Below are 26,261 nucleotides of genomic sequence, written 5' to 3'. Positions count from 1 at the left end.
AGAGTTTGTAACAACATGAAGGAAAGCAATGACCTTCTGTATGAAAATGGACATTCTAGCAAAAAGCATCTGTTAGAATCTGCTGACAGTAAAATATGAGCTAAGGAAACAGACAGATTCACCATGAAAGGTAGCTGGTCAGAAGCCAGATAGCACACAGTGCAGGAGGAGGGAGATGTGAAGGTAAGGAGACTTGATCCTTGCACCAGCACCAGCAGCCTATTGTCCCACATGTAATGTGACTGAGGTCAATCTTTTAGATAAGGACTACTTCTGCTCCTGGAAGTACAATGTCCTGTGAAAAAAAGACCAATGCAGCCTCACACATTGTGACAGTTGCATTTTTTGCCTAATCTTTGAAGCCTGTTCCTGCCTTCACTAAAAGGCCAAAAGATGCAGTTTCATTAACAATATCATTTGCTCAGCCATGGACCTAGTTCTTCAAGGCTGGCCTTAAACAGCACCATTTTTATGGATAATTCAGAAGCTGTTACTAACAGGTTGTAATAGTAAATTGACCCAGTGACTGAAGTGTATTTACATGAGATGTTAGAAAGAGAACTCAAATTTGACCTATTACATAGACATATTTTCCTCACATGAACCTCAAGTGGTTGTTACTATTGTTACAGACAGAAATGTTCAAAAAAAGAAGTCTGAAGAAGCACTTCAATGGTCAGCATTAGGATTTCAGTGTATTACATTATCATCAGACTAAAAATTGACCTAGGACTGCTTTCTAACCTAGATATACTGCTCTAGAAAAACAATACTCTTGACTACACTTCATGCAAGAAGATGAAATATTCAGATATTTCAGATATACTTATTTCTATTTATCAACTTTATGTTTTTAAATTTGTTTCCTCAGAAAAAAAATTCTCCATTTTAATCATGATACTCTCAAAATGATTTATAACCTCCATCCACTATGATGCCAAGATCTTTAAAAGATCTGAGGCGTGAGTTAGAAACCAGATAAGATGGAGTCACAGCTAATCCATAGGGCAATGCTGCATGGTATTGTTTGAAGATACATTCAGATCTTCCATGGTTTGCATTACTTACAGATGTGCTGCCATGAAAGAACAAGAGTTTCAGAAGGACAGTGATTGTTTTTTGTCTTTAGAGGAGAAATAATACTGGGACTGCAAAGGTGTGCTATGGATTAAGCATAGGGCATTGTTTTTATCTTGTCCTAAAAGCATTCTGATCCAACACTGCATCTATAATCCCCTAGAATTTTAACCTGTATTCCACTTATGGTCAGCACTCTTTATACAAACTATTCATAGTAGAGATGACCAAAAAGTTACCAATAACAAGCTCTGTTATCCAAATATATGAAATCGGTCTTAAAACAACAATAATATTTTAGAGGAAAGTATCAATTCTGACAAAATTGTTATCCACGTTTCCAACTCAAGACTTCTTAACTTCCAGAACAGCAGCTATCTTGTTTTCAGAGAACTCAATCACGACATGAGAAAACAGTAGAATAGGAACTTTCCCACACGTCTTCCTCATGAGTACTTCAGGCCTACAAGTTTTACATTACTTTGCCTGGCAATAACATATCTAAAATTTGATCAGTTCTAAGTACAGATAGGATTCAAAGACTGCCAATACAGTGAGATTCTTGGAAAAGATTAAAGCAAAGACCCTGGAATGCCCCAGGTTTCAAGAAATTTTCAAACTGTAGAAATTTACATCACCAATTTCTAGTAATTATACACCTTGAGAATGAGACCTGGATTTGTGAGTGGTTTGACCTGAAGTAGTTCTGGATACAAAAGGATGAGATCCTAATATTATGAAGGAAACAAAATGCTCTTTTCAAAACCTTTTCTTGTTTAAACTTCATTGCAGTAGGCTCCTCTTACGTCTTTAATTCAATGGCCAACTTCATTCTGACTTGTGATGGACCAAGGGAGAAAAACTGATGTGTGGTCAGTCTAGTGGACCCCGAGTACCACATAAAACCTCAGAATGAATCACCTTTTTACACAATGTGAATTCCCTCTGTTCATTTCTATACTCTATAACCATTTTCTCCATTATTTTCTTGTTTTAAGAACTTTATGCATTTTCACTTAGCATTTTCCTTTTCTCCCTTCTGTCACACATTTACCTCAGACAACAGTGTCAAAAGAGACATCAACGCAGAGGTAGAATTAAGGAGAAATAAGCCATGAAAGTGAGCCAAAACATCAGGTGCTAAGATTTTTCTCCAGCAAAGAATATTATTAAGAAATTTCCTAAAATGATGGCATTCATTTGTACTGCACCCACTTCTTGAAGGTATTATTAAGAGAGTTGAAATCAGCCCTGAAGGTACCGAAGCCGCTAAGTAGAGATCATCACATTATTACAGTGCAAAGGGTTCTTTATTATTGTGGCTATAAAATAATTTGCCTTTACTGTATTTTAACACTATGCCATATTTTTTTAAGTAGGCTGAATAACCAAAATGGGAATTAAAAAGGATTTGAGGCTTTCCATAATTAGAATTAGAAGATAGTTCGTGTTTCATACAGAGAAATCTCTCTCTTCATATATCTAGCGTATCAACACAGACTTCAGCAAAGGCTACAAGTTCACAGTAAGACTCAAACCCAATGCTTGTTTAGAAAGAGAGTATGTCCTTTTTTAAAATTCACCCTTTATCTGTTTCTCAAAGAAATAAAGTGTTTCTGAGTGACTGCAGTAGCCTCACTGCCAAAAAAGTCCAGCACAGCAGATTAAAAGAAAAACTGTGCAGATGCAGCAATGTGTTGTACCACCCAGGGAGATCTTGGGAATGCATCAAATGAGCCCGACCTTCAGTGTGTGGGTGTGCTGAGATTTTAAAGAGATTTCCAGTCAAGGAGAAATAGGAGTTTCCATTTCAAGCTATGTGCCACATTCCAAATGTGCTAAGCAAGATAAATTCCCCAATTTTAGGGAGCCTGCCCAGGAAGAAGTTAAGGTATTTAGAGAGAGAAAAACTTCTCTTCACACCGCATTTACAACACAGCTAACTGGGAGACTGACTGCCACCAGTGCTTGTGCCACTGTCTCTGGTATAAGCAGTACAGCAGAGAGATTACAAGGTGGAAAAACAAGGTAATACAGGAAACCAGCCACAGTTTGTCACAGCACAGTGGGAACAGCGGTGCTGGAAGTCATTCATTTATTGGCCTCATTAATTAATTAGCCACAGGTGTAGAACCTAGCCCTCTGAGAAGCTCAGCCTTTTGGCAGGCATGCAAAGCCATGCTTCAGCTTCCTCCACCACCTCCCAGAAAGCCCCACATTCACCTGCTGTGCAGCACTTGGCCATGGTTCCATGCATAAATGAACGTGCAGGCTGAGAAGGGAGACATATGTGTGAAAATCCCCAGACCTGGCTTGCTGCCCCATGGCAACAGGATGCTCTGCCACCTGAGCCACCATGCTGCAGCAAGACTGGGAAAATCATTCCGCATGCAACCTCCCAGACCTCAAGGAAACCCCACCTGACCTGCAGGGAGACAAATGGCAAAGCACCAGTCAGTCCTTGGGTTTTTTTGTTTGTTTGTTCTGTTCTGTTGGTTTGGGTTTTTTTTTACTCTTGAAGCTGGGGGTGGCTTTATAACATGATGTCAAAAGAAACAAAATCAGGGACATTACTGACCTCTGTTTTGACAGCCACAAGGATGTTTGACATATCTTTTTTTTACCCTTGTGTCGGCACCATGTAAAAGAAGGATAGGTAGATTCAGTTGTTCCATCCCTCTATGCTTAGAAGCCCTCGTTGACATAGAGGGATGGAACAAATGAATCCACCTGTCAAAACTACTAATTTCTTTCTTTGTAAAGCCAGACCAATATCTTTCAAGTGCAGCATACAGGCTACCTAATTCAGTAAGATTAACCAAATGAGACAGATGTTTCAGAGTGACAGAGAGCTGTAGACATGTGACTTCAAAATGAAGCTAAGGTGGAAGAGATTCTAAAGCATCTGAACGCAAGTCCTATGAGGAGTGGCTGAGGGAACTGAGATTTTTTAGTCTGGAGAAGAGGAGGCTCGGGGGAGACCTTACAGTCCTCTACAACTGCCTGAAAGGAGGAAGTGGCAAGGTGGGGGTCAGCCTCTTCTCCCAGGTAACGAGCAAGAGGATGAGAGGGAATGGCCTTAAGTTAGGCCAGAGGAGGTTCAGCTTGGATATCAGGAAGAATTTCCTTTCAGAAGAAGTGACAAGGCACTAGAACAGACTGCCCAGGGAAGTGGTGAAGTCACCATCCTTGAAGTGTTTAAGAAAATGGTAGACGTAGTACTTAGGGACATGGTTTAGTGGGCAATGTTGGTGGTAGGTGGACAGTTGGACTAGATGGTCTTAGAGATCTTTTCCAACCTTAACGATTCTGATTCTTTTCCTCTAAGTGTGCATATAATCTTCTAAACCATGTCTCCTCATTCTCATTCATGGTCAATCAATGCACCTGATCCTAAGTGTCAATGAGAAAATATTTGTGACCAAAAGTACTTGTTATCTTGCTACTGATTTTCATGCTTGAGAGACATCACGGATCTGGACAAAGTCAGACATTCTGCAGTAACTTTTTTTCGACTGTTTTGTCACACACTGTGATTACACACCAGTCCTACTCTTAGCAGTGCAAGCTTGTGGCTTTCTGCTTACCTCAAAGTCAGAGGTTTCAGGCAGCAGCTGATTTCTTGTCAGGATGATATAGATTTCACTGGTAGAGTTCAGGTGGGAGTCAAACCAGTAACAGTGTTAAGTTCATCATTCAGTTGTTCTCCCAGTCCCCAAGGTTTGGCACGATGCTGAGCTCCTGGAAATGCACAAGTACCTGTGGGGAAGGTCCCAACCTCTGTATCTGCTCTGCAAGAAAATACAGAGTGCTTCAGCATCTGCCCCACTTCTCTGAGGGTTTTTTTCCCCCAAACCTAACTCTCTTGTGCCTCTATTTCCACAAACACTGAGGTTTCCACCCTCTCACCCAGTAAAAGGCTGGATTTTGGCTCCATACTCGGAACATGGGGCAGCACCTAAGAATGTTCTCTCCTTTACCTGCATGTTGCTCGAGCTCATACCAACAGTATCCAGGTGTCTGAGATCAGACAACACTACAATTTCACAGCTTTTGTAAGAATTTTCAGAAGAACCACACATGAAGAAAGACGCTACACTTTAAAAAGTACATGAAAAAGATGTATTTTGCCAGCTAATAACAATAAAGCAAAATCCTCTGAACAGAATCACCTTGATGAACAGTTAATTATTCCATTTTAACAGCTGTAAAAAAGAAAGGTATTAAAAAGCCTTGGTCTAAATAGTTGCTAGCAGATAACAGAATGTGGAACAAAATAATAAATAAAACAGCAACAATGGAACAAAAACAATAATAAAAATAATAATAAACAAGTAAAATTTGCACTTGCTACTATGCATCTTCATTTAATACTTATGTGGAAGTTTCCAATAATATGTACATAGGTCTCTCTGAAAGTAATGCCTCCTATTTATTTCCATGGAAACTACAATAGCTACAAAGAGCACCGTGATCCTGTTTAATAGAGCAAATTCTCAGCTACAAAACACTATTTTTCAACATAGTCACCACCATCAGCTATACATTTTCACCAGCAAGAAGAAGAGCCTGCATGCTGTGCTCATAAGAACTTGCACCTGCAGAGGCAACCCCCTGTACCACAACTGCTATGATGACGTCATTGCTAGGAAAAAGTTGCCCATGCAGTCCATCTTTCATTGGCCAGAACAGATGGAAGTCAGAAGGCACCAAATCCACGCTACAGAGTGGGTGTGATAGGACAGTCCAGATAAGATTGGCAATGTACTCCATGGTCTTCACACTGGTATGGGGCCTGGTGTTATGTGGCAAGAGAAAAGTTGTTTTCTTCTGGCCCGACTCTAGAAGTTCAAGCCTTCAGCTTAGTTAGCATCACTATGTAGTGGTCAGAGTCAATAGTATGTCAGGGTACCAGGAAATCCAAAAGGATCACCCCTTTCCTACCCCCAAAAGACAGTGCACATCTCTTTACGCTCTGAAGGCCATTCCTTGAACCATTTACTCAATGAAGAATTCACACGTCGCCATTCCATGGACTGCTGTTTTGACTCTGGCTTGTAGCAGTGACATAACATCTCATCACTGGTATTGATGTGATCCAGGAAACTGTCACCTTTAATCTTGTTTTGGTTCAATAGCTCCGGACAAACTTGCATACAGTGCTGTTTCTGTTCCTATGTGAGCATTCATGGGGCTATTTGGCACAAACTTTGCAATGTTCCAATGTTGCCACCATCGTTTCCAACATGCTGAAGCCAATATTGAGCTCCATACACAGTTCCCTGTCCGTAATCAACTGATTTTTGAGGATAAGCCAATAAAGATGCTCTTCGTTTCATGGTATGACTGCTATGCACAGCCATCTTGAACGTGGCTAGTTTTTTATGGCACTGTCTCCACTGCTGAAACACACCACCCACTGCCTCTCTGTGTTCACATCCACTGTTCAGTCTCCATAAACACTCAGCAAGCATCGATGAATGTCAGTGGTTGCCATTTTTGATGCATGGAAGAATTCAGTTCTACCCCTTTGCTTCATACACACTTCCATGTCAGACACCATTTTGTCAGACTACCTCTCTGCTACCATCGGTTGCATGGCAACAAAATGTGATGAAATACTGGTGGGAAGGTTCGACTTCTACTGCCATACCACCAACATCTGCCTCTGATGTTGTGGGCCAACACAATAAACAAGGAGGCATTAATTTTCAAGCAGCCCTCATAATATGAGCTTAAGCACCAATTAATGACTTGGATCCAGCTGAGTCCTCATTATGCAAATATCTTAATTTGTCCCAATTAAGTAAGAGTCATTGCCATTCAATTCTGTTAGGTGAAACACAATTGCTAAAGAGTATCTGGTAAAACAGACATCACAGCTGAACATGTCTTTCCCCCCCTAGATGGAAGCCAGGAGGTCTGGTCAAGGGCCTCATCAGTGTTTGATCTGATACTATGATTATTTAGAACAAGCATTGAACTGCTAATGATAACGTCTCACACACTAAACAATAGCCTGAGGTTAAGCAAAAGAAATTTCTCAAAATTTCTGACATAGTCCTGAGTAAAGACAATGGAATACGTATTTTCAAGGCTGAGAGGGATTTAATCCCCATAAATCCCATTAAAAAACATTAGGTAAGCCCCTAGAAAGACTTGGAAAATTTCAGCCTGGACATTAGATCTCATTGCTCTTACAGAGAATAAGCAACAGCCCAGAGAGGATGGCTCACCAGCACAGACCTGAGCTCCTGCCAGCCCTCCGTCCAGGAGAAACTGTGCTATACTTTCCACACCACTGTTATTTGACACAATGATATTACTCAAAATGCAAATTAAATATGGGTAATACATTATGGGATGAAGGCCCAGTATTAAACTGTCCAAGGAAGGAAACACCTCCTGCTGTGTTTCCAGCGTGTCATGTAATTTACAGTCGCTGCTGTGAGTTCTCTGTAAGAAAATTAATGTTTCCTCTTCTTGGCCAGAAATATGAAAGAGTCATTATTAACATCTGAAACTGTGGGCTACAGGCTGAAAAAGGGGTTCTCTGTAAAGACACAAAGACATTATTTTCTGGCTAGGAGCTGAGTGTAATATATTTTTTCTTAACACTTCTAGTGAAATGGGCTTCCACACCATATTCAATCTCATCCTAGTGTCCTATTCACAACTCTTCATCAAAGCACATAATTTCCCTCATTCAGATTTGGAAAGGAACAAAGATGATCAGAAATGACTTGAGAAAAAATATTTTGTACTTTTTTTTTTTTTTATAAAAGATATTTGTATCAAAAAATCTAAATTTCAAGGAAATCAATTTTTACTAGAAAAAAAAGTTTTGATTGAAAAATCAATATTTTTTATCCATAATCCACTTTTCTAATATACACTGTGGATGAAACAACTACTATATGTTTTGGGAAAGCATATCTGAGCATGAGCTGAGACCTAGCATTCTTGATTTATAATTCCTCTTAACAAGGGAATACTTACAGCTTCTCATTTGCTTCTGTGAACGTTGGGCAACTTCAGCAGCTAATACAAGGAGAGTTCTGATTCTATTCCTTTTGACTTTTCTCCCAGTGTGCAGAATATTACACAGTTCAAAACTGTTGTTTCATGGTTAGCATGATATTGGCAATGAATTTGAGAACATTATTAACAATTACAGAATCATTGGCATGCATATGCCTAAAGAGTGACTACAGCAGTTGTGGGAGCAACTGCACCAGCCAACTTCACCACAATCTCTCGCTAAGTGAAGGGGGAAAGCTTTCCCTTACCTTTTTAATTTCTGTTACGCTTTATGTCCACGCGGTCATAAAACAAGAGAGCTCATCAGCCAAGCACAGCACCTCGCAGCATATTTCCACTCTGAAGAAATTTGCTATCTCGGTAACTCAGCCACAAGCTACACCACCAAAATCTGAAAATCCCAACTATTCTATAGATAAAGTTGTGTTACAGGCACTTGCATCTTACTGTGGATGCTGATACACTCACATGACAATCTGGGAACCCACTATGAAATGGGAATTTTTAAAGTGATAGAAAACAAAACACGAGAAATAAATCTATGGGGGCTACTTCAGAAGTAATGCCTCATATTTTGTTCTCTTGACCCATGATATCAGAGGCAGATGTTGGTGTATGGCACCTTCCCGCCAATATTCCATTCCATGCTGTTGCCATGTGACAGATGGCACCAGGGGGGCAGTCTGACAGAATGGCGTCTGACATGGAAGTGCAGATGAAGCAAAAGTGTGTCACTGAATTCCTTCATGTGGCAAAAATGGCACCCATTGACATTCATTGGCACTTGCTGAATGTTTATGGAGACCAAACTCTGGATGTGAGCACAGTGAGGCACTGGGAGGTGTTTTTCAGCAGTGGTGATTGTGGGTCACCTCTGCTAGTACAAATTTTTATGAGTGCAGCACACAGGCTCTTGCTCAACACTGGTGAAAATGCACAGCTAGTGTTTGTGACTATGTTGAAAGAAAGTAGCTGAGAATTTACTCTATCAAACAGTGTCATTGTACTCTCTGTAGCTATTATAGTTTCAAAGGAAATAAGTAGGAGGCAATACTTTTGGTGCAACTTACATCTTAAGAAGTGAAAGATGTAAGACTCACAAATTTTTCAACTATACTTCTACAAATATACAAACCAAAACAGAATAACTTTAAGAGAGTGACCATCCCATTTCTGGCACAGAGCTTTTCCACATCAGTGTGTTAATTTTATGTTTTACCAGTAAGAGAGTATCGAGTAAAAAATACTAATTGAGTAAAAAAAAATGTTAAGAAAGAATCAGAGAACACATACCACGACCTAAACACAAATTTAACATGAAAATGGGTACTTTTTAAAAAAGCAGGAAGTACAGAAGTGAGCCTAGAGTCTTGCTTGACTGATAGAGCTTGATAAGGACTTCTGAGAAAGTAACTGGTGTAAGTAGATGGTTGAGAAGAGTTCAGTGAGCAGCGAAACATGGACATGACCAGACAGTTTGTTCCATATGTTTCAACACATCTTACACAATCAGTGATGGTCAGTACAGTCTTGCATGAAGATACTGGAATTTTCCACAATTGCAAGAAGCTAAGTTTAAGAACAGAAGATGTGCTCTGGGCAGCTAGAAACTTCACTGGTAGAATTAGCCATTTCTGAGTGACTGACAGCAGCTTTGCAAGAGAGACACAGACCATGATGCCAACAGGGAGATGCAAAAGGACTCAGATACACAGACTGCTGCAAACTCAAACTTCTTACTGCCCATGCTCCACATGGGTTGGACACGAAGAACTGGAAAACTTACATAGCTCTCAGAGTGTGGCCAGAGAAACTGAGGCTGTCAGCTCTTATTTACGTGGATGTACTCTCAGACACTGTTTTGCTCAAAGTGCATAAATGAAATGGTGAGTACTGTGGTCATCTGTACCGTAATTAAATTTATGGTCATAAATGATTCAGTACTCTGACAGTCAGCTTTTTATTCTTATGTATGTCAAAACCGATTGTAGCATTCTTGCAAAGTTGATGAGAACACATCAAATGGAAAGTGTTCAAATAAGAATTAAGTCTACAGGTCTTTATGGTCAGTCTTGGTTCATGATCAGCGGTAACTGACTAATTTTTATTGTAGCAGTTAAAATAGAAGAAAACAAACGGATAACAGATGACTGTGGCTATTCATGCTTACATACTTAGAAGCCTGGACAGAGGATAAAGATGTCCCAGAAGCATCTGTCTATAGAGAATGTGGGGCATATGCTGTGAGTTCTACACCCGCAGGCAGAACTGTGAGCAACAGCACAGGTGCTATACACTGGCTCTGCACATCTGCAGGGAACGTGGTTCCAGATTTCTACACAGTCTGCAGTATTGCTGGAACTACTGCAGCATATTTGTACTGCTTCGACTGCTTTTGCTCCAACCAGGCTACAAAACCGCTTGGATTTCCTGAACAAATCCAAAGTCCTCACATTCTGGGCACTAAAAACGACACAGCTGAAGAACCTGAATGGATTAGCCAAGAGGTACATTCACAGATTACTCTAAAGAGCTCACAGCCCAGCTGCATTGCCTTTTTCCTTCTCTCTGCAGAAAGCACACCTATTTGTCCACCACTCAGAGTGGCTGATGGCAGACAACGCGCATGCTGAGCAAGGAATGAGAAAGTGTTAAAGATTTTTGGCAGTATTCAGTGTTGCTGCTTTAAGGAGTCCTTTGTTGTTCCTGCATGGCATGGGATACTCATCAAATACGTTTAAAAGGACTAAAATTGAGAAAAGCTCCATAACTAAGATTTATCACCCTTAACGTTCCAATTTAAAGTGTTCCTGCAGTACAGAAGGTCACTTTTATGTAAGCTGTGCTGAATTTTACAGAGCTACAATCTTAGTTAACCCTCAGCATGGCAATTTCAGCGTGGTTTACAAAATTCAACCCAGACAGACATAATTTCTCTTCTCAGAAGTATTCTTACACTCCTTAGAGACCATTCTGATAGCAGAAGAAAATTCCTAATTTGATATCTAGCTGTTTAACTTATTCATGTATGGAACGGCAAAGATGGGCTGAAAATGGTCAGCCAAGCAGAGCTGAGAGCTGGAGAAGCATGTCTGAAATACACTCAAGAAAAAGAAACCTCCCTGGGCAATCATATTAACCTGAACAGCCAAAGGGACATTTTGCCTAAGCCTCAGGTTATGAAATTTCATTTAATTTTTATTCCCCACTTTCATCACCTGCTTTCAAGGTTATGCGTTTGAAGTTACCTAACTCCACACAGGGGCACATGAATAACTGGAAGGAATGACAGAAGTGCATAACCCCGTCACACTTTCAAAAAGAGCCTACAGGGTTAGGTACAATAAAAGCTGTAACAATGGAGTCTCGCTGGAATATCCAAAAGTGAATTGAGGTACTTAATGACCATCTTAATTTTTCTATAAGTGCAGAGCAGTCGCCTTGAGTAAAACACGCTCTTCTGGGAGCATAAGTTGAGCAACTGATATCACAGATGGTTTTATAACGTGTTGGTCCATAGCCTGAAAAATGCAGTTTATATTTTTAAAGCACGGATGTAACTAATGAACTTGTTTAAATACTAGGCAGCATAGCAAACATGAGGTGGAAGTCACAGAGAAAAATGTGATAGGATACAAAATATAAACTCATGATGGGAATGTACTCTGAGCCAACACATACATTTCAGTCCAAAAATTAGCGTTGCCTAAAATCAGAGTTCTCTTTTAACCCCTTATAAAGATCCATAAAGCTATGCATTTCATGGTTAGATCTAATCTGGGAGTGGAGCTGAACTTCTACCAAATGAAGGAGATGGCAGACTTTAGTTTCCAATCCAGGTCTTTCAAGAACAGATTATGTGTACAGTAAACATGTATGTACTTTTACATACTCACTTCTCACAACTTCAGCTATATGTTAAAGTAGGAGCATGCCTTAAAAATGCATTAAGCTTGACAGCTGGAAAGAAATGAGGTTGATCTGACATAGAAGAATACAGAAGATTTTACTTCAACTTTACAGAGATAGAGAAGTTCTGCCATGGAAGATCAAGACTGTCATTGTCAAGAGGTGGAAAAGCTGGTAGACAAAAGCAGATTGTCTTTGAAATATTGATAGATTATTAAAATCTTAACTAAAATTGATCCATATGCAACACAGCTCATACTTCTAGGTTCTAGGCTTGCAAGAATGGCGTTTTTTACATTAAACAGGGCTCAACATTACCTCTCTCTTGGAGCAGGTAAATTGACTGCACCGTTCCAGTATGAAACTACTTATGACAAAATATATATATATATATTCCTATAAGACAGAGATTTTTTTGCCCTTGTTGTCACTTTAGAAATTAGAAGTTTGTTCTAGCACCCACTGTGAGCTATGTCAGCCACATCACTTCTCATGCTTCCAGGTAGATTTCCCCCCTAGGTCACAGTGTTTTGTCACTCTGTGGTGGGGCAATGCACAATCATTTGCTGCAGTACAATTAAGACACATATCCAGAGTGTCAGAATGTGGTGTAGCTGTGTCAACATCACAGAATAATTACTCATTCCCTGGGGCAATTACCAAAACATCTTAACCTCAGGGGGACTAGGACAAAACAGTGGCAAGTGGGTTATTGCTTTGCTCCTCTTCACTACGGAAAATGTGTCCCATCCCTTAGCTCCTTGTCACAAAGGATGCACACAAACTAGTGCTATTCCAATCCTCTGCTGTTCAGACTGAAATAAGAAGATCAGAAGTTTGGCAAGCCAAATTCAGATCAACTGTCAGAGGCTGAAAATGCACTCATACAGCTTTTACCTTAGGCGCACTCATTTGCAAGCAAGATCATCAACCCCACAGACACCAAACTCAAAACACGCTTTGAAAAAATTCTAAATAGCAACATTACATCACTGCAGCTATTCCTGGGCTGGGAGATGTAAAAAGAGCTAGAAATATCACCATCAAGCCTATTCATTAAAATGCCCTTTTCATACCTCACCAATGCTGTTCCACTTGGGATTAGCGCAAACAGCGAGGCTGACAGGATTAGGACACTCACTTGGAACATGACTACCCTGTTAGAGAAAACACTAAGAGATTCATTCCCTTTACCTTACGCAGTTTCTTGGCATGTATCTTGAATGCAAGTCTGCTGCTTTTCACACCAGTGCAGAGCAGGAGTAAGCCCACTGGAATGCAGGTGTCCCATTTTCAGTTCTCTGGCCTATATAAGACTGCCAACATATAGGTTTTATTGCACCACTGTGGCCTCACACCTCAACCTAGCTAACAGTGCCAAGAGAAACAGAGCTGAAGTTGAATTTATCTGTTTGTTACTAGTAATACAGACACTCTTCATAGAAAACATCTTCTGGTGGTGAGCAGACACCTTACTGCTGTCATCTGCATGAGCTGATTTTAAGAAATATGTGGGTCCCTTCTAGTGTCACTGTTATTTCAGATTTGCTATTTAACAAGTCTTCATGACATGTCTTCTCCGCATGTCTGTTACACATACACTCTGGTTTCTTCTGTTCATCTCTGTTTTCTTTCAGTTGCCATCAAACAGCACTCTCTCCACTCCACCCCAAAATAAAGAAATAAATAACAAAGCCAACCCTGCTTACTTTAAATGGCAACATCACGCAAGGTTTCAACCCAAGGTTATTTTTTTGCTACCAGTTGTTTCTTTGAGAACAGATGGCATTTGCAATAGTTCAGGGTATATCCTATTTTTAAGTGTCACATGTTTTACTGTTCTGCAGTGGACTTAGCAATCAGAGGAAAATGCCATGAGATTTGGGCTTTATACATGCTGAGCAAACCACATTGTTACATGCCCCTTGGGACATTATCTCCTATTGCAAATGGCCAACATCCACCCTGCTCGGGGTCCACCCTTCTGAGGCAATGTTTCCTGCCAGCAGGCGATAAGGAACAAGCTGCTTCCGGCAGTGCCGACTCAGCAGAGCACTGAAACATTGACATAACATAACTGGCAGTGAGATAGTTCAAATTAAAACTGCACACAACCATATGATCTTTTGCACATAATAGCGCAGGGAACAGTTCTATGTTCCAGCACAAAACCGAATATAAAGACATTGCGTATGTTGCTTGGTTTCCCCTTTGGTGTTTTCTCCCTATGCTTCATATTCAGAAAAGGTAGTGGCTCCCCACAACAGGATAAGCAATGAAGGATGGCATACTATTTAAGTTTGTTGCGTTCCATACTGCAAATTCATAGGATAAAGTCAGCCTTACTTTGCAAGTAACTGCAAGCTCAGTCTGCCTCTGCTTTGATCCATCTGCACAGGAACCCACTCTTATAATGGAAACCCAGCGAGCAAAATCTGAGCATGAGCTTTTAAATCCTGCCAGAGGGATCAGGCCAGGTTTTCAACAGGCTAATGTGGCTAAATAGCTGCTGGGCCAAAGCTGGCTTCTCTCCAGAGAAACAGAGAGCGTTCTTACAGATTTGCAAAAGCCCACATAGATGTAGTACCTGAAATTACTATTTGGAAAGAGTCACACAAACAGGGAAAAAAAGATCTGTTATGAACGCTTAGAAAGGGTAGATGGACACCAATGAAACACAAAAGCTGATATCACCAATCCACTGCCAAAGGCCTCTGCCTTGCCTCTTTCACGAGCATCAGGAACATCTTAACTTTGTTTCATGTTCCGATTCATTTCCATTTTGTTTCTTTGTAAAGCTCAGAGCTGACATGGCAGCAGTGCAGAACTACAGTTTTCTAAGGCAGCTCTGGCTCACTACCACACTGTCACCCCCTCAGGGCTTAGCTACCCTGCAAGGAACTGTATTGAAATGGGTTGTGTCAGCTGCTTGAGCAAGCAGTGTTCAAACTGGGAAAGATCCACTTCAAATAGACTTTGAATTTCAGGAGAAACGCAGACAGAATCAATTTGGGATGAGACTTCACATTTGAATCCAAGCAGTAGGAATCCGAAAATGAGAAAGGAGAACTTTTCACATATGTACTACACACCACATCAGAGGGGATGCAGGGGAAGTCTTTGACTTTTTACCACTAGTTCCAGCAGAGGAAGTACTCACTGGGGACACTGAAGACCAGGTTCCTCCTCTTTCTAATGAAACAGGAGCAAGATTTGATCCTCTTAAGAGAATTTCATACCTACTAGAATATTCTGAAGGAACTTTATGAACATCTCCTGGCTGTTCCTCTTCTCCTAATGTATTTAAAGGAAGTATCTCTTTTCCCCACTAAGAACCCTAGTTGATATGATATTGAGCTCTGCTTAGACACTTCAGCCCCATGCATATGTATTACTTGCCAAAAGACAAAACCGATCTTCAACTTTGTTTTCACCCTATTTCCCATAACAATGTGAGATACTGGATGCCTATAACACTTGGAAAAAAAATAACAGAATGAAAACATTTCAGAGAAATTTACTGTTTGCTTATTCCTGCACAGCTTCTTTAAATCAGTACTTCTCATAACAGAGAATTCTCAGAAGAAAATGAAATAAGATGTATTCCTAGAAATCTACAGCTGCTTCACCATAAATATCATGAGGAAAAATAACAAAACCACTTGGGTAACCTTCCAATCAAGATACACAGTCCATTCCCTTAATGCCAAGGTTTAACGTTTCTGCTATTAGGCTGAGACCCCAGGGCATGTCACAATAAGCTTGAATGAGCGCATAGGAGAACTGCTAGCAGGATAAATGGCCTTCTGGTTGTGCATACACTTTTCTTGCTATTTTTCTACAGCCTTAGCCACTCTTGCCAGATACTGATCTCCATACCAGTACTAGTTTGTAGCACATTGCTTTGAACTTGTGAGGCTACTTGTCAAGGAAGATGCTACTCAGTTCAGAATTAAAGTCAGTCTTAAGAAATCACATAACCACAGGGAGCAAACAAACGAAACAAAAGCTCATTTTCAGGCAGCTTGCAGAACCTAGTTCTCTCCCTGTAAGATAGACCAGGTCCCTGATGAAAGTCTGTATTCAGTGCTGGGTTCAGAGGATGTATATTAAGTAATGTAAAGGGGCAGAGGGAGCAGAAAGGAAATGAAAAGGCACCATTCATCTTGACTAAGATTAGAAGTCCAAAGCAGGAAAATAGTGTGACCGCCTACTTGACAAATGTCTTAATGCGAACATGCACAGAGCAGAGTAAAAGGATAGGGGGACAAATCAGGAGTTTGAACAGACAAACAGACTCACTTTGAATTTAGTTTGGCTATCGGGTACCAAAGCCTCTTTCCTGCTATAGTGATCTAGTTCACTCCCAGGACCATCCAGGTTTCCATACATTGCACTCCAAAGTGTTTGTGGGCACGGCGTACATCCACCAGAAATACACAGGCTTTTCCATAGGAGGCATCCCCTCTCTCAAGAAGCCATGTTGGCCCAGATATTGACAAATCAGATACTGACAAATCAGGAGTTTGAACAGATTTAGATCAGACACCTCTAAACATTTAGCTTTCAGTGCACAGACATACAAATGGTTACCTATGCTGAATATTGACCCAGCCACCTCCTGCTGTCACACCAGAAAAAAAGTATAATTACATAATACCAAGCTTGCAGCCCAGGTTACTCTAGCCTTAGCTTCTCTCCCTTGTGGACATAACTCATACATGGTATACTAAAATAGCCCTAGGCAGCAAATTAAAAATACTGTTTTATTTACAATTCTGTAGCAAATGATTCACAGTAGATGTACGTCAACTTTTACATTAAGTATTCATCATTCGATGGTTTGTTCCTGCTACTATAAGGCAACAGAGTGGCAGTCACAATGCTTAAATGCCAATGATAACTGCCTTAGAATCACTGTGAATGCCTTGCTCTGCAATAAGGCAATAAATTGCAACTTATTTGCCAGGAATATGCATTTTGAAAAACACTCGATTTCCATTTTAAGCAGTGTTCTCACTTTAAGTTTGGCTACCAGGTACCAAAGCCTCTTTCCTGCTACAGTCATCTAGTTCACTCCCAGGACCATCCAGGTTTCCATCCACTGCACTCCAAAGTGTTTGTGGGCATGGGGTACATCCACCAGAAATACACAGGCTTTTCCAGAGGAGGCTTCTCCTCTCTCAAGAAGCCATGTTGGCCCAGATATTGACTCCCTACCTTTAAAACACTTGCATAATAAGCATGACACTACTTTGTGTATCTTCATCTGAAATTTTGAAAAGTAACAAATCAAATATGTAAAGAAAATATGCGTGGATAAAAACTTTCACTGCCTCACTACATACTGAATTAACAGTAAATGAATATGTTTCACACGGTTCCAGTGGAAGATACGGCTTTTGTGCTGGACTTGGAGCTAAACATGTAGCTGGAGACCCTAGAAACATTTCTTCCAAGTTTTATTTATAATGCAGGGAGAATTTTTCCAAACCTCCTTTTTTATTTTTTTTCCCCTGTGGAGCATGTATAACCATACACAAAAGTAGACTGACTGACTGTAGCTCACTTGGTCAGCCACAATTAGTTGATCATTTGCAACTGCACAGAAATAAAAGCAAAATCGAAGCAGAGAATAATGTGCAAATAAAAAGAGATGCATACAGCAGATAAAAACAATGCTATCTTTAATGCTGCCTCTTCGAACAGCAAAGGAGAAATGTTCTTCTGATTACTAGTTGGTCAAGGGAAGTGACTGTCCTTCTCTACACTGCTCTGGCATAGCCTCACCATAAGGTGCAGGTTTAGGCACCACATTACAGAAAGGACATAAAGCTATTAAGCGAGTGTCCAAAGGAAAGCTACAAAGATGGTGAAGGGTCTAGAAGGGAAGATGTATGAAGAAAAGCAGAAGCCCCTCCTAGAGGACTACAGAAGACGAGACTGAAGGGAGACCTCGTGGCAACCTTTGGCTTTCTCATGAGGGGGAATGAAGGGGCAGGTTCTAATCTTCTCTTTCTGGTGACAGTAACAGAACCCAAGGGAACAACATGGAGCTGCATCAGGTTTGATATTAGGAAAAGGTTCCTCCCCAGAGGGTTGTTAGACCCTGGAACAGGCTCCCCATGGCCCCAACCTGCTGGACCTCAAGAAGTGTCTGCACAATGGTCACAAACATAGGATCTGATTTTTGGGTGGTCCTGTGTGGAGCCAGGAATGGGACTTAATGATCCTTATGTTTCCCTTCCAACTCAAGACATACCATGATTCTACAGTTCTACAAATAAATTCACCTACAACCCTGTACTTGCCAGCCTGTGGTTCACTGCCCCCACTTCCTGTCAGGGAAACCACTATGGTGCTCTCAGATGGCTGTTGTGGTGTCAGTGAGCAGAATCTGAATCAGTACAGTTAAACATATTCCCTTTTGATCATGGAGGGAAAAAAAGTGGATGTGTTTACAGAGATCGTCACCTGTGTAAGCCTTGCCTGAGATGTTAGTTCCAAACCAGTCACTATCTTGCACGGTTGCTCTCAGAAGATGCAATATCCATCCCACAGCTAAGTGCAAAATGATTTCTGGCTTTCAAGCCCTCACAGAAATACTTTCTGTTCTGTTCCTGAAACCAATCAATACTGCAGCATCCACAACTGTTTCTAATGCATCTGCCTGAGCTACACCAATGTGCAGGCACTGAGCAAGGATTACCAGAAAACGACAACTTTCCAGCTGGAACATAATACTTGCTGCACAGTTCTCAGTTTAACTCTCTGCTTTGGTCTCTGAATACAGTGCTGGGATTGTACTTCCAATTTGCCAAGAGTCCTTGCCGAAGAGAGAAGTCATTAAATGTGACCATGAAAGAAAGACCCATCCAGAGGGGGACACAAAGATGATCAGAGAGCTAGATCACCTTTCCTATGAAGACAGGCTGAGGGAGCTGGGCTTGTACATCCTGGAGAAGAAAAGGCTCCAGAGAGGCCTCATTGTGGCCTTCCAATACTTAAAGGGAGCTTCCTCCTTACGCACAAGGAAAATCAACCTTTTACATGGGTAGACAGTGATAGGACAATGGCGAATGGTTTTAAACTAGAAGAGAGAAGATTTAGATTAGATGTGAGAGGGAAAATTTTCACTCAGAGAGTGGTGAAGTACTGGCACAGCCTGCCCAGAGAAGCTGTGGATGCCCTGTCCCTGGAGGTATTCAAGGCTGCGTTCGATGTTGCTCAGGGCAGCCTGAGCTGGTGCCTGATTCAGGAGCTGGCAACACTGCTCATAGCAGGGGTTTGGAACTAGATGATTTTTGATGTTGGTTCCAACACAAACCATTCTATGATCCTTTAGAAAGTCTTTCTGAACTGATGTCCGTGCTCTGCTGATCGTTCTGTCTACAGAAACTAAGAGGTTTCCCTTATAGCATGTTTGCACTGCAGTCCCAGATGTGTGGAAGGTCATGGGAGATACACTCATTTTGTCAAGGGGAGTCAAACTGCTGACTCCGTTACCTTATGAGATTTATCAGAGTGGACAGAGAGGGCCAAAGCAATAAGGAGCTCATTAGAAATAAGCAACATGGACTCCAGAACCTCAGAGTCATATCTTTGGGTCACATCAACTTCCAATAATGATTTCTTCATATGACACAAACTCTACACACCATGATAAAATTTACTTTACTTCTACTTTGAAATGTATTATAGAAGGTTGTGACAACACCCATACCTTCATGTGCCAGAAAATGCAACTGCCCTGGAAAGCCAGGCACTCATGCACAATCCATCTCAGAGGACAGGGAGGTTTTATAGCCTCCAGCCAGACTACACTGCAGACTGGACAGCAGAGACATGGCAGAGATTCTACCCATGCTCATACAGGCTGCAAATCTTGCAGGATTTCAACAGACCACAACTGTTAGAAAGGAATATGTCAGTGTTCACCAGGAAAAAAGCAGCCCTTCAAATCATGGCTATGCATCATCTCAGGTAACGCCTGCTACCAGAAAGGAAATTGCCAGGCAGAGCAGGGACTGCCGCATGCAGCTGGCCCTAGTGTCACACATCCCAAATCCTGCCCTGGCAGCAGCAACAGACCTGATTTCCCCAGACGCTGGCAGAGAGAGAGCAAGCAATGAAGACGTGACCACTCTGCCATGCCCTTGGCAGGCTGCTGCTGCTCAGGGCAACAACCTACATCACCTGTTTTCCCCACTGGCTCTGCTTTGCAGTCAGTTCACCGTTATAAGTTCAAATGACTCTATTAGCAGCTCAAAATAAGTAGTCTGGGCCCCACCTAAGTTTCAGGGAGATTTTAACAGTTACTTTGACTCATGACTGTTCGGTAGTACTCCAGATGGGGAGTCACAAGGGCAGAATAGAGGGGGACAATCACCTCCCTGTCCCTGCTGGCCACCCCTCTTCTGATGGAGCCCAGGATAGCAAGAGAACACTTCTGGCTCATGTTAAGTTTTTCATCCACCAAGAAAGACTACATACCTAGACACCCAGATATCTATAAAGACCAGACGAAATGGAGAAGGAGCAGGATGGGATGATGGAGGAACCGTCTCTACAGATTAATTGGGATGAACCAGTGGTGCAATCAGGAACACTTGAAGAAGATCAATTTGTTATTACATGGAATTTTTTTTTTTAGAGAACACATCCACACACAGACTTGATTTCAGACAAAGCACAGCAGAATAGCTAAAGAGGAGAATAACTAAAATTAAACGAGAAGGAATATTACCAAGGAAATCATAAGCCTTCTGTTAGGCAGAGCTGGGCCACAGGACGTTGCACTGAACCACCAGTAAATTACAAAAAATGAAAGATAAACAAATCCAAACCAGAGAGAGAGCTCATCATTTACTCGGCAAGGAGAGACAACCTATTGTCACAGCTTCTTCTTATACTGGAAACCCTGACACAAAATGCTTACTCAGGCTAGAAAAGTCAGGAGCAGTTTGGGCAGATAGAGATGGGTGGAACAATGCACGGGGATGCCATGGCAACTAGCCCACCAAAGGCAACAAACACCTCTTCCCAGTGCTCCTGCTCTTGCAAGGTTCTACAAGGGAAGAGTATTGACCAAAAGCCACCTTTGCCGCTGCTGCAAGTGGCAGACGGGCTACAAAGCATGAGGTACAACAGGTGTCTCCGCACAGAGACTTTCAGAAAGCCCTACAGTTGGCCATGTTTGGCTTTGGGACAGAAGACTCATCTGCCCAACAAAGCGCGGAGAGAGTGATCCCCCAGCCTGTGCCAGCCCCAGCCTTCCCCCTGAAAGAGACTGTTTGTGACAGTGGCAGCACCTCTCTGACTTTCGGCACACTGCAGGACAACACCAATGAGCTGTGCTTATGCTATCAAACTATTCGAGCTCTGCAGATTCAGCCAGGCAGGCTGGGATCCTGAATGGAAGCAGTGAAAAGAAACCAACGACTGTTGCTCTGGAAGATGCCATTGCAAAACCAAATGGCAACGCCAGATTTAACTTTGCTAGAGAGGAAAATAACCAGGCTCACTTCCTTGAAACTCCAGGGGGAAAAGATCACTCCAAAGAGAAATGATCTTAAAAGATATGTTCCTTATACAAAAAAGCAGAAGATTGGCCCCAAAACGTATCAACCCAGGAACGTATCAGCCAACATTCATGTCCACCTCTGGACAGGAAGCATAAACAATACGGTGAGAGACTGCAAAATGATGGCAGCCAAGGTGAGAACTCTGCAGACAAATTGCAGGAGGAATTTATACCAAAGGCAAACAAGAGGTGCAGAGGCTTGCCCGTATTCCCACTATCTCTGCACACAAAAAGCCTTTCAGCCACCAATGCAAATGGGAGAAAACAGGCTCAGCCCAGCTGTGCTCCAGCCCCAACTTTGGCTGCCCAACAGCACAAGACTAAAGAAAGCTGCAAGACAGACGGACTGAACGCAGAGGAGAGCTTCCAACTGGAACCTCCATTGAAGAAACAGGCAGAGTGCAAGAAACTGCCAGGGAAACGTAAATGTAAAACAATGCAACTGAAAGTGCAGGGGAGCAGAAAGAGATCATTCCTGACAATGGATGACCCCTTTGACATTGAAAACACCCACGCTGTGGTCGCAGTACCAAGGAAGGTGATGAAGCAAGCAGAGCCCACTTTGCACTGCTGCTCCTTGCCTGCCAAACCCTACCAGCAGAAGCTGCACAAGCAGCTGTAGCAGCCCTCCTTGCTGCCAATCCCACAGCCTGCCATGCTGCAGCTGGACCAGCAGCCCCCACCAGCCCATGCCACCTGAGGCCTGATACGTCTATGACAATATCTCTCCTTTAGATAAGAAATCTGAATACCAGTTGGATGGATTCTATTTTTCCAGTCAGTTTTTACAACATTGTTATATTGTTCTATGCTTCCTTAAATGCACACAGGCTCTAGTAGAAGTTTGCTATTACTTGGAAATTCTTCCCTTTTTTAGAGAACACAGCCACACACGGACTTTGTTTTGTACAAAGTACAGGTTACACAGAACACAGCTGGGCTACGGGACGTCGCACTGAACCACCAGTAAATTACAAAAAATGAAAGATAAACAAATCCAAACCAGAGAGAGAGCTCATCATTTACTCAGCAAGGAGAGACAACCTATTGTCACAGCTTCTTCTTATACTGGAAACCCTGACACAAAGTGCTTACTCAGGCTAGAAAAGTCAGGAGCAGTTTGGGCAGATAGAGATGGGTGGAACAATGCACGGGGATGCCATGGCAACAAGCCCACCAAAGGCAACAAACACCTCTTCCCAGTGCTCCTGCTCTTGCAAGGTTCTACAAGGGAAGAGTATTGACCAAAAGCCGCCTTTGCCGCTGCTGCAAGTGGCAGACAGGCTACAAAGCATGAGGTACAACAGGTGTCTCTGCACAGAGACTTCCAGAAAGCCCTACAGTTGGCCGTGTTTGGCTTTGGGACAGAAGACTCATCTGCCCAACAAAGTGCAAATAGAGCAATCCCCCAGCCTGTGCCAGCCCCAGCCTTCCCCCTGAAAGAGACTGCTTCTGACACTGGCGGCACCGCTCCGACTTTCGGCACACTGCAGGACAACATCAATGAGCTGTGCTTACGCTATCAAACTGTTTGAGCTCTGCAGATTCAGCCAGGCAGGCTGGGATCCTGAATGGAAGCAGTGAAAAGAAGCCAGCGACTGTTGCTCTGAAAGATGCCATCGCAAAACCAAATGGCAATGATAGATGCAACTTTGCTAGTCAGGAAAATAACCAGGCTCACTTCCTTGAAACCCCAGGGAGAAAAGATCGCTCCAAAGAGAAATGCTCTTCAAAGAGACGTTCCTTATACAAAAAAGCAGAAGATTGGCCCCAAAATGTATCAGCCAACATTCATGTCCACCTCTGGACAGGAAGCATAAACAATACGGTGAGAGACTGCAAAATGATGGCAGCCAAGGTGAGAACTCCGCAGACAAATTGCAGGAGGAATTTATACCAAAGGCAAACAAGAGGTGCAGAGGCTTGCCCGTATTCCCACTATCTCTGCACACAAAAAGCCTTTCAGCCACCAATGCAAATGGGAAAAAGCAGGCTCAGACCAGCTGTGCTCCAGCCCCAACTTTGGCTGCCCAACAGCACAAGACTAAAGAAAGCTGCAAGACAGACGGACTGAATGCAGAGGAGAGCTTCCAACTGGAACCTCCATTGAAGAAACAGGCAGAGTGCAAGAAACTGCCAGGGAAACGTAAATGTAAAACAATGCATCTGAAAGTGCAGGGGAGGAGAAAGAGATCATTGCTGACAATGGATGACCCTTTTGACATTGAAAGCACCCACGCTGTGGTCGCAGTACCAAGGAAGGTGATGAAGCAAGCAGAGCCCACTTTGCACTGCTGCTCCTTGCCTGCCAAACCCTACCAGCAGAAGCTGCACAAGAAGCTGTAGCGGCCCTCCTTGCTGCCAATCCCACAGCCTGCCATGCTGCAGCTGGACCAGCAGCCCCCACCAGCCCATGCCACCCGAGGCCTGATACGTCTATGACAATATCTTTCCTTTAGATAAGAAATCTGAATACCAGTTGGATGGATTCTATTTTTCCAGTCAGTTTTTACAACATTGTTATATTGTTCTATGCTTCCTTAAATGCACACAGGTTCTAGTAGAAGTTTGTTATTACTTGGAAATTCTTCCCTTTGTTAGAGAATACAGCCACACACGGACTTTGTTTTGTACAAAGCACAGGTTACACAGAACACAGCTGGGCTATGGGACGTCGCACTGAACCACCAGTAAATTACAAAAAATGAAAGATAAACAAATCCAAACCAGAGAGAGAGCTCATCATTTACTCGGCAAGGAGAGACAACCTATTGTCACAGCTTCTTCTTATACTGGAAACCCTGACACAAAATGCTTACTCAGGCTAGAAAAGTCAGGAGCAGTTTGGGCTGATAGAGATGGGTGGAACAATGCACGGGGATGCCACGGCAACAAGCCCACCAAAGGCAACAAACACCTCTTCCCAGTGCTCCTGCTCTTGCAAGGTTCTACAAGGGAAGAGTATTGACCAAAAGCCGCCTTTGCCGCTGCTGCAAGTGGCAGACAGGCTACAAAGCATGAGGTACAACAGGTGTCTCTGCACAGAGACTTCCAGAAAGCCCTACAGTTGGCCGTGTTTGGCTTTGGGACAGAAGACTCATCTGCCCAACAAAGTGCAAAGAGAGCAATCCCCCAGCCTGTGCCAGCCCCAGCCTTCCCCCTGAAAGAAACTGTTTGTGACAGTGGCGGCACTGCTCCGACTTTCGGCACACTGCAGGACAACATCAATGAGCTGTGCTTACGCTATCAAACTGTTTGAGCTCTGCAGATTCAGCCAGGCAGGCTGGGATCCTGAACGGAAGCAGCGAAAAGAAGCCAGCGACTGTTGCTCTGAAAGATGCCATCGCAAAACCAAATGGCAATGGAACATGCAACTTTGCTAGTCAGGAAAATAACCAGGCTCACTTCCTTGAAACCCCAGGGAGAAAAGATCGCTCCAAAGAGAAATGATCTTCAAAGAGACGTTCCGTATACAAAAAAGCAGAAGATTTGCCCCAAAATGTATCAGCCAACATTCATGTCCACCTCTGGACAGGAAGCATAAACAATACGGTGAGAGACTGCAAAATGATGGCAGCCAAGGTGAGAACTCTGCAGACAAATTGCAGGAGGAATTTATACCAAAGGCAAACAAGAGGTGCAGAGGCTTGCCCGTATTCCCACTATCTCTGCACACAAAAAGCCTTTCAGCCACCAATGCAAATGGGAGAAAACAGGCTCAGCCCAGCTGTGCTCCAGTCCTCAGTGTAAACAATATGTTTGGAAATGCAGGGGAGAAGAAAGAGATCATTTCTGACAATGGATGACCCCTTTGACATTGAAAACACCCAAGCTACGGTCGTGGTACCAAGGAAGGTGATGAAGCAAGCAGAGCCCACTTTGCACTGCTGCTCCTTGCCTGCCTGTAAGAGATTATTCTTTTGCACCATTGTCTCAAAGCTTGCTGAGAAATACTGATGGACACATCCTGGTCAGGGGCTGAGAAATCATCTGTCTAAAGGATTACTCACAAGTCCTGGCAAGTCCTGGTCAAAGTGGCCAAAATCTTTCATCTGAAGATTTGCAGGACAGGGGCAACCAGAGAGAGATGAGTAGCAGCTTAATGGCCAGGAAGCAGTCATTTGTGTGGGCTTATCTTGAGGGAGACAGCCATCTCAAGTGGCACTCACATGACTTTTACCCAGGCGCCCGGGAATGCCACTTTGACAGAAGAAGGATATAAAAAAGGGACCAGCAGCCAAGCAGCAAGGTGGCTGACATCAGATGCCTCACGACGTGATGCCTGCCTGCTGACGGACTCTTCTGGGCCTGCTACCTGAGACCTGCCTCTTCCTCCTGGACTTGCTGTCACTGGACCTGCGTGCTGCCTAAGACTGGCCACTCTGCTGCTGCTCTCCCCCTGCAACTTTGCCTCGGACCATCAGAACAGCATGCAATGGGACATTGCTGGATCTTGATGGTGACTATCTCTGCTTTCCGTAATTCTTGCTTCTTTCCTATCTTTCCTATTGCCCGCTTTCCCTTCCCCACCACCCCAATTCATAATAGTTGGCATCCTTCTCTTCCCCATCTCCCTAAACAGGTTGGGCTAACATTTCAACCACTGTCTTAATCTCACCATCGGGTATACAAGTATTAAAAGAACCTCCTC

General features: G+C 42.7%; 1 protein-coding gene across 3 annotated transcripts in view; it reads right to left on the bottom strand.

Annotated features, from left to right (window-relative positions):
- F13A1 (coagulation factor XIII A chain) overlaps positions 1–26,261 on the bottom strand; it is a 155,716-nt gene that overhangs the window by 91,858 nt on the left and 37,597 nt on the right. For all 3 annotated transcript variants that reach the window (XM_046918034.1, XM_046918045.1, XM_046918054.1), the window contains one exon: positions 4,665–4,868. The gene's annotated coding sequence lies outside the window, so the exon portion shown is untranslated. The remainder of the gene's footprint in view (positions 1–4,664; positions 4,869–26,261) is intronic.

This window comes from Gallus gallus, chromosome 2, assembly GCF_016699485.2.
Source record: "Gallus gallus isolate bGalGal1 chromosome 2, bGalGal1.mat.broiler.GRCg7b, whole genome shotgun sequence".
Classification (NCBI taxonomy): domain Eukaryota; kingdom Metazoa; phylum Chordata; class Aves; order Galliformes; family Phasianidae; genus Gallus; species Gallus gallus.
Note: the sequence above shows the minus strand (reverse complement) of the source record. Positions and strands in the feature narration are given on the sequence as shown.